The following is a 10,278-nucleotide window of genomic DNA, read 5'->3' on the forward strand; positions in this document are numbered from 1 at the left end:
TGGTGAATTACATTTATAGATTTGCGTATGTTGAACCATCCCTGCATCCCTGGGGTGAAGCCCGCTTGGTTATGATGGATTATTTTCTTCACATGCACCTGAATTCGTTTGGCTAGGATTTTGTTGAGAATTTTTGCATCTATATCCATAAGGGATATTGATCTATAGTTTTCTTTTTTTGTTGCATCCTTTCCTGGTTTTGGTATCAGGGTTATGTTTGCTTTATAAAATTTTGTTGGGGAGGATTCCATCCTTCTCGATGTTGTGGAATAATTTCTACAGGATAGGCACCAGTTCTTCCTTGTAGGTGTGGTAAAATTCGGGTGTGAAACCATCTGGTTCAGGACTTTTCTTTTTAGGAAGTTTTTTTATTGCTGTTTCAATTTCAGTACTTGATATTGGTCTGTAAAGGAATTCTATTTCTTCCTGGTTGAGCCTAGGGAGGCTGTGTGTTTCTAAGAAATTGTCCATTTCCTCCACATTTTCCAGTTTGTGTGCATAGAGAGGTTTTTGTAGTATTCATAAATTATATCTTGTATTTCTGTGGCATCCATAATTTCTCCTTTATTGTTCCTGATGGAGCTAATTAGAGATTTTTTTTTCTGCTTTTCGTTAGTCTAGCCAAAAGTGTATTATTTTGTTTATTTTTTCAAAGAACTAACTTTTTGTTTTGTTAATCTTCTGTACAGTTTCCCTGTTGTCAATTTTGTTTAGTTTTGATTTGATCTTAATGATTTCACTTCTTCTGCTGGGTTTGAGGTTGATCTGTTCTTCTTTTTCTAGCTCTTTGAGATGATTCATTAGGTTTTTTTTTTTTTTTTTTTTGAGACAGAGTCTCGCTTTGTTTTCCCAGGCTAGAGTGAGTGCCATGGCGTCAGCCTAGCTCACAGCAACCTCAAACTCCTGGGCTCAAGCAATCCTTCTGCCTCATCCTCCCAAGTAGCGGGACTACAGGCATGCGCCACCATGCCCAGCTAAGGTTTTCTATATATATTAGTTGGCCAATAATTTCTTTCTGTTTATAGTAGAGACGGGGTCTGGCTCTTGCTCAGGCTGGTTTCGAACTCCTGACCTCGAGCAATCCACCCGCCTCAGCCTCCCAGAGTGCTAGGATTACAGGCGAGAGCCACCGCGCCTGGCTCATTAGGTTTTTTATTTGTGATATTTTAGACTTTCTATATAGGCATTTATGGAAATAAACTGTCCTCTCAGGACTGCTTTAGCTGTGTCCCACAGGTTTTGATAACTTGTGTCTCCTTTGTCATTTAGTTCCAAGAAGTCTTTGATTTCCATCTTGATTTCCTCATTTATAAAGTGATCATTTAGCAGAAGGTTGTTTAGTTTACATGACTTTGTGTAGAAATGAGGGTTCCTGTTAGGATTGATTTCTACTTTTATTCCATTGTGATCTGAAAAGATACATGGTATAATTTCTATTTTTTTAAATTGTTTGAGACATGCTTTGTGTCCTAGGATATGGTCAATCTTAGAGAATGACCCATGAGCTGATGAAAAGAAAGTATATTCAGTGATTTGGGGGTAGAATGTCCTGTAAATGTCAGTCAGGTCCATTTGTTCTAGAGTTCTGCGTAAGTCCATTATTTCTTTGTTGATTTTTTGTTTGGAGGATCTGTCCAGTGCTGTCAGTGGGGTGTTAAAATCTCCAACTATTTGGTGTTGTTGTTTATCCATTTGTTTAGATCAAGTAGAGTTTGCTTTATGAATCTTTGTGTACCTAGGTTGGGTGCATATATATTTAGAATTGTTATGTCTTCTTGTTGAACTGTACCCTTCACCATTATATAGTGACCTTCTTTGTCTTTTATTGCTTTTGTTGATTTAAAAACTAAGTTATCTGTAATCAGCACTACCATGCCAGCTTTCTTTTGGCTTCCGTTTGCTTGAAATACTTTTCTCAACACCTTTACCTTTAGTCTAACTGCATCCTTGCAGGTTAGATGTGTTTCCTGAAGCAGCAGATACTTGGCTTGTGTTTATCCATTCAGCCAGCATATGTCTCTTGAGTGAGGAGTTCAAGCCATTCACATTTATTGAGATAACTGATAGGTGGGGCAGATTTCAGTTCATTGTGTTGTGTCGAACTTTGTTGCTTTGTTTTCTCTCTTGAGCCATTGTGGTAACTGGGCTTTGATCTTTAGCTTTGAGTAGATTTACATTCGTGAGTGTTTATTGTGTGATCCGTGGGTAACACTGTTTTGAGTACTTCTTGAAGGGCTGGTCTTGTCTTGGTGAATTCCCTCAGTCTTTGCTTATCTGAGAATGTCTTGATTTCTCCTTCATATACAAAACTTAGTTTTGCAGGGAATAATATTCTAGGCTGGGCATGGTTCTGTTTCAGAAGAGTGAGAATGGGGCCCCAGTCTCTCCTTGCTTGTAAAGTCTCACTAGAGAAGTCTGGTGTTATTCACATTGGCTTTCCTTTGTATGTTACTTGCTTCTTTCGTCTTACAGATCTTAGAAGGGCGTCTTTAGTTGATATTTTGGTCAGTCTGATGATTGCATGTCTTGACATCTTCCTGTTTGCATTGAATCTCCCAGGGGTCCTTGAGTTTCTTGAACTTATATTTGGAGATTTTTAGCAAGGCCTGGGAAATTTTCCTCTATTATATCTTCAAATAGCTTGTCCAGCCCTTGAGTGTTTTCTTCTTTCCCTTCTAGTAACCGTATGACCCTCACATTAGGTTTCTTCACATAATCCCACATCTCTTGTAGGCTTTGCTCTTTTCTCTTGTTTCTCTGCTCTATTTCTGTGACTGTTTTATTTAGTTGGAGGGTGTTATCTTCAATCTCTGAGATTCTTTCTTCTGTTTGATCTACCCTGTTCTTGAGACTTTCCACTGTATTTTGTAGTTCCCTCAATTGATTCTTCATTTCCAGGAGTTCGGTTAAACTTTTCTTCATTGTTTCAATTTCTTTAGTCAATTTGTGTTCCAGGTCCTGGAGTCTTTTTGTGTTTTCTTTGTGTTGGTTATCCAGTTGTTCTTGCAGGTTGTTGAATTTTCTTATGATCCACATTTGGAATTCCTCTTCTGTCATTTTGGTTGCCTGATTTTGGTTGGTGTCCATTACTAAGGGGCCGGTGCTCCTCTTTAGGGGTGTGGTTTCCGTTTGGTTTTTCATATTTCCAGAATTCCTTCACTGATTTCTTGCCATCAGGCTCAGTTGTTGCTTCTTGCCTTTAGGTTTTTGTTTGGGTATTGACACTCCCTGTTTAGTCTCTGAGCTGGTAGGTGGTATTTGTGGGTGAGATTCAACCACATCCTGTATGATGAGTCAGTAGGTGCCATGAAGAGGGTGTACAGAATGTCCTCCCTGTCAGTAGGTGGCACTTGGTTGGAGGAAAAGGCTACACTGTTGCTTTTGGGTCTTGTATCCAGTTCTTGTTCCCCTGAAGAGGCTCTCTAGTGCCTCAGGTGGTTGGTGGGGCCCTGGGACTTCCAGGTGTGTCCTTTACTCCCCCTCAGTGAGGGCTGGTCTGGGAGTGAGTCTGGGCAGAGCTGGGTTGTGTAAGCCTGCCCTCAGGCACCACCAATGCTGTTGGCAGGGGTCAAAGTTCTGTTCTCTGATTCTGGGAAAAGCTATCAGGGAAGGGCTGGAATGACCGCGCTCAGTCAGAAAGTCTGTGTGTGGGGGTGGTGAGACCCGCAGTGTGGAGCAGGCCTTGCTACTTTCCACCCTCCCCAACTCTGAGGCTACTCTTGGGCCTCCCCTGGCTGTGATGCCGGCCGGGAGGTTCCCTGCGCAGGATCGCTGCCTGGGCTGGGTGCACAGCCCTGCTTTGGGGGGAGGGTTGCTCTCAAGGATGCTGATCTGCCCCTGAAGGCACACACACCTCAGTAGGCTATTCACATATATCTCTTCTGTGCCCCGGGCAATGTGAGACCTGGGTGCACAGGATCTGGTCTGCAGGTCTGACCCCTGGGCCCCGGAGTTCAACCCTTAACCCCACCAGGGAGAGGAGTGCCAGTCCTAATTCACCCACAGGGAGCCCACGCTGGGTTGATGTCTCTCAGTCTCAGGGTCTGCCCCGTTCTCCTGGGATCACCGAGCCAGCAGCACCTGGGAAGGCTGACAGGTAGGGAGTTCACCGTCTGAGTTCCCCTAAGTCAGCTGTAGGGCCCCAAAGGGAAGGTCCTGTTCCCTGGAGGTGCCTCCGGCTGGTGGCTATATTGTCTCTCTTGGCAGCTGTGGATAGGGACGGGGGGAGGGGAGAAGGAGGCAATATGGCGCCTGCTGCGCGGCTCAGGTCTGTGCATGCGGAGGTGCCCCAAGGGAGTTGGGAGCCTGGTGCCGAGTCCACTATAGGCTTACCGCTGACTGATGGTGGCCATCTCTGGGATGGTGTCTGCAGGTCTCTCCAATTGCTGGGGAGCCCACTGGCAGTCCAAGATGCAAGGGAGGGGAAAGTTAAGCCCTCCACCTACCCTTGCCACTAGTCTCCAGGCTACTCGGGAGGTCTCTGCTTCCAGTTCTCCTCTGCTACCTCCTCCTGTGGCATCTCCTGTGGTCTCAGGTACCCCTGATTCTGACCCTCCTCCAAGGTATGCTCATCTGCTTGCTTTTTTCTTCTGATTTCTCCTAGAATCTGCTTTTTCTGCAGAGACACTCTGTCTGGTGGTGTTTCTCATCTGCCATCTTGCTCCTTCAGATTCTGTACTTTTCTGGTATTTTCTTAAAAGTTAAAATGCACACCTACCATTCTACTCCTAGGTTTTTTGTTTGTTTGTTTGTTTGTTTTTTTGAGACAGAGTCTCCTTCTGTTGCCCAGGCTAGAGTGCTGTGGCATCAGCGTAGCTCATGGCAACCTCAAAATCCTGGGCTCAAGCAATCCTTCTGCCTCAGCCTATCTCATCTTCTTTAATGGTTGCAAGATAGTCCACTGTACTGAAGTTTCTCTATTTAACCAATCCTCTAATTAGTTTGCACTAAGATGAGGTCCTTATAGATAGGGAACCTGAAGTTAAACCTGTCTTATTGGTATTCCCCAATATCTAACATAGTGCATGAATAAATTAGTTGATCCAGCATAGTTTGAAAAGCCACAAAGCTGGGAGGAATACTGTGGTAATGAAGGTCGAACCATTGTTAAGTACTGTGGCAATGTTAGGAGACAAGGAGTTCAAGATATATAGTAATGGATTCCTTAGGACTTGGTGATGATGCTAGGAGCTAAATAGAATAAGAATCAAGAAAGGAGCTCTGTTGAGGGGAGGGGGCATGTGCGTATAGTCCCAACTACTTGGGAGGTTGAGGCAGGAGGATTGCTTAGGAGTTTGAGACCAACCTGGGAACATAGTGAGACTCACATCTTTACAAAAAAGAAACACTAAAGAAAAAGGTCAAAGGGTTGGGAGATAATAAATTTGCTTTGATACACATTAAAGTAATTGATAGGAACTTTAGTAAAGATATCCAGGAGTTATTTGGAAATGTAGGACCAGATAGATTTGAGTGACAATCTGCCTAAAATATTTACAGTAGAGAATCTGAGAGGTCTGCCATGTCTTATCTGCAATGTCAAAATCTAAACGGTTTGAAAACTAAAAGCATTTTCTTAAATTTAGGGCAAAATTCATTTAGCAATAACACCTAATAAGAATTGTAGTACAGCTATTTACAATCTTTAATTCACTTCATGTGAACATTCTGACATTTCACTGCACAAATATTAGTATATTTGATTACAGATTGCTGCCCCCTCGCTGTGGAAAGTGTCACATAATGTATGGTAGATACATCCTATGACTTTGCCAAAGTCCAAAAATTCTGAATTCTGAAGCATATCTAGCTCCAAGAGTTTCAAGTAAGGGATTGTGTTCTTAAATCAAGGAACAGAATACAGAGTGAGAAAATCATGGAATCCATGATGGAACACTGGTAGACCTGCACCATTTATGGTTCAGAAGAGAGAGGGTGAATAGGATGAGGAAGAGTAATCATTGAGTCAGGAGAATTACGCCAGTGCCTGGCACCTAGTAAGTACTCAATAAATATTTGTTGACTGAAGGAATATCATGAAAGGCAAAGTATGAGAGTTTCAAGCAGTGATCAACAAAGTTTTTCAAAAGCTCAGAGAAAATTGAAGGTAAGGATTAAGGATAAAACACGAGCATTATTAATTTATAACATATAGCATGCTTATTTCTAAAAGGCATTAGATTACAAAAATAAAAAGAGAAACATTGAAAAAAGGAGATGATAACTACAAAAATGTCCGATCTAATATAGAAAATATAATTAGGCATTAAATTTAGCTCCAGGAAGTAGGAAAAGTGAGGAACAATAGCCTATAGAATTTTAATAGCCTTACTGGGACAATCAGCCTTTTTCCTAATATTAAATTATAGAAGGAATATCACACAGAATCTAATGTAAGGGATAATAAACTACAAAATGGTTTTCTTCAGTTGTAATTTTACAAATGTCCTTCAAACATTCACCTTTATTATCATCCAAAAATGTCAAACACAACATTGAAAGCGTCTCTTCATAGGGTGAGTCAAATGCTCTCAGTGATAAACTAGTATTGTTACTAAATTTATATAATTTTGAGATTGTCTTTTTAAAGTATAAATTTAATATTAATTAAACACTTCATGCCAAGTCCTGGGCTAATTACTGGAGATACATATAAGCAAGGTCTGAAATCTGCCCTCTGAAATCTCGATCCACAGCAGTCTAGCATAATTGCCTCAACTGTTACTAGCTATTTAATATTTAATTGGCTTAAGGTTTCAAAGAAATCCACCATCATTAAGAACAACCAAATTTTGTAGCTTCTATTTAATGAAACTCCAATTTGGTTTCTTCCTTTATTTGGCTCACATGGAATTTGATCTAATATGTTATTGAAAGAAAATTAATAATCCTGGTACCATAGGTTATCTTTCCTAAAAAGATGATGCTAGATTTAGAGTACTAATAAAGCATATGTTTTAAGTTATTCTCTAATAGTGATGTTGGTTTGAAGTAAGCCATTTATGTTCCTTATGACCCCATTTGACCTGTACGTATGAGGTTTTGAGATAGCTAATGAAGACCAGAGGAGTAGACTATGAACAATTTATAGTGTAATACATTCCTGTTGATTGGGAGGATTAAAATTGTAGCTTCGCATGGTATTGTTTCTTCTTTACATATTACAGAATGTCAGCTGCAGGGCACTATGTTCTGTAGTATTTCCTCATGTTTTTTTAAGTTTTGAACTGAAATATAGTGACTTTTACATATGGAAAAATGCTGTTTCAACATGGTCATTTCTTTGGGTGGGCTGATAAAGAACAGTGAGGTATTCAAGATGCAAGATTCAGAAGACTTCAAGACAGTTATCAAAAACCAATAGTGCCATAAGATGAAAAAAAAAAAAAAGGAAAATATATGAGCAGAGTGACAGTTTGGGGCAAAGCTAGAGATGACATTATGGCTTAAATTAGCCCCCATTGTCAAGCAACTATTTGTTTTTCACAGGAGTTTGAAATATTATCCAGGAAAATAAGCCAATTGTTTTGGCTGTGAGAATCTTGCACCATAAAATGTTAAGGTAGTAAAGTTTATTTAATAATAGGTTTAAATGAGTGGTTTAATTGAAAGATCTTAGTATCTTGTCACTTGAATCTTGAAAGATAATCAGCAGGGAGACATCCTTCTGTTGAATAATTACTTATTAAAAACTAGATAATTGAATATTATTTTCATCTTAGCTACTCATTTAGGAAATAAATATTATTTAGACCTTAACATTGATTTTCATTAACTCCAGTTAATACGTCATGATAATTTAAAACCAAATATGTCAAATAAATTTAGCATAACCCTATAGGAAATCAGAAACAATGCGAGGTTTACTGAAATATTTTAATATTTTTCTTTAGCTTTTGAGAAGCTTTAAGTATTATGAAAACATTGAACCTGATGAGAGAATATAGCATCTATTCTTTTAAGTGATCAGAGCACCATTTAGTCAATTATTTCTTCCATCTGGCTCAGAAACTTATGTCTTAGTTGGTCATGTATTTGACCTTTTATGAGAAGTGGACCAGTAGTTTCCTCATTTTGGAATCTCCTCAGGAATGACTAAATGCTTTCCAGATGAACATGCTGTAGAACAAGGGAGGAGCTAGGCATTGGGAATCATTGCCTCCACAACAGGGAAATTTGTAGACTTCTTTTTCTGTTGGCACCCGGTGACCTGAAGGAATTGACCCAGTAGGCAATTTCCTTTACTCTCAACAGTATGATCAAGTCATGAAAACAACTCAGAATATGATATATTTATTTATTTATTTATACCCCACTTGTTTCCAAAAAAAGAATTTAAGACAGCTGCAAAGTCTTCTATTCTTTCCCTGTTTTCTCACCATAAATTCATTCAAAACAACTTTACCAGATGTAAACTTCAGTTATCAGTGGAGGTAGAATGGGGCAATTTATTACCATCCTTTGTCACAGGACCTCTCATCTGCTAAAAATCAGCACTAATATCCTGCTTATCCCTTCTTAAGGAAAATAAACATAACATTTCAAGATGTATAAAATATGCTCTATATTGTTTTTCTTCCTATATCTTCTATCTTATAGCCTGAACCTATTTAAGGTACAAATTTAAGAATAACATTTTAAGCAGTACAAGGAAAATACATGATGAGTACATACGAACTCTAAAATTATACCTAAGATAATTTATTTAAACAAAAGCAATGCTTCTCTGTTTTATCTGTGATTCAAGGTTGAATGTTTTGGAATTTTTTAAAAGAAAAAATAGGTCCTGACAAATGGACAAGAAGCATTTGTAAATTTCCATCTACAATAACTGGTAAAAGACACTGGTTACATACACATCTATGATTCCTTAATCAAAAGGATGGAAAAGATTATACAGCACCACACGCTTCTAGGTACGGCTCCCTAAACAATCTGGAACACATGATATTTGGCTTCCATAATTTTTGATAATAGGATCTACAGATAAGTCATTTGATAAATTACCTCATTGGAAATGAGGTCAGGAATTATAGGGATTTGGAGAAATAATGCATAAAGATGGCCATTTCAACAACAGAACACTTTGAGGGATTTATCTAAAGTACATTTCAAAAATGGATGGTTTGGATTGATGCATTTTTAACTTTTAAAATTTTTATGAGTTAAAATCATTAAGTCAATGACATTTAGAAACAGTACTGCTGCCTTCTGTGTTCTCAACAGATTCTAAATTCAGCTACATGTGTCTTGTGATCACAAGATATGGTTACAAATAGTAATAATTGTTGCAAAGCAAATTACATGGTGGCACAGGAAAACATTCCCCTTCCAACAGAGGAGGGAGTGGATTACCTCACTCATATAAGTTTGTAGGTTATATAATGAAGATTGCAGACTTTAAAGTGAAAAAGAAATATATCTAAAATAGAAAAATGATTTCATGAAAAATAAAGATAGATCCTTTGTTTAGGGGAAAACATCTAAAGTATTGATGAGAAAGTTTAGGCATAACTATTTAAGTGTTTATGGCTCTGGAAACTGTTTCTAAAAACATTTTTTCTTTTTCTTAACTATAATAACACTAACATGCAAATAAGAGTCTTTTTCATATAGGGCTTGAAAATATTACAATTATATTGCACAATGATAGTGTACAACAAATGTACACTTGTGCATATTATACACAATATGTTTACATTTATATATTGTGTATATATTGTTGCAACAATATATTAAAATTATATGCAATACATAACAACTTGAAAATGGGTAATTTCTATTTAGCTGGATTCAGTATCCAGACAAAAGTATCACCCTTTGTTTTAACCCATACCTTTTAATAAAAAGTGGCCAGTGCATAACACATTTGAATTACTTCAGGATATATTTTCATATAAGTAACCTCCAGGAAGTTGCCACACACATAGGTGATTATTGCAATAGAGATTCCAAGAAGTAGGCCAAAGGACCATTTTATCTGTGACAGTTTATTCCTTTAACTCAGTTTTTCTCAATCTTTTAAAACCTCTCTTTGATAAATATTAAAATCTCATGATGGAAGGTTCCCAGCTCAAGATTCTGAAACACACCCTCCTTTCAGAAACCTGCAGCCCCAGTGAGAATCACTGATAATGAGAATACTGAATGTACTTCATTATAATTTCTTACCTGCCTACCTCTCCAATATACTACCAACTCCACGAGGATAGGATGGGGAAACTGGAAGATAGTGGATAAGGATGAAAAGAAAATTTTTCACTTTGTTTCCTTTTATAC

This window comes from Microcebus murinus, chromosome 9 (assembly GCF_040939455.1).
Source record: "Microcebus murinus isolate Inina chromosome 9, M.murinus_Inina_mat1.0, whole genome shotgun sequence".
NCBI lineage: Eukaryota > Metazoa > Chordata > Mammalia > Primates > Cheirogaleidae > Microcebus > Microcebus murinus.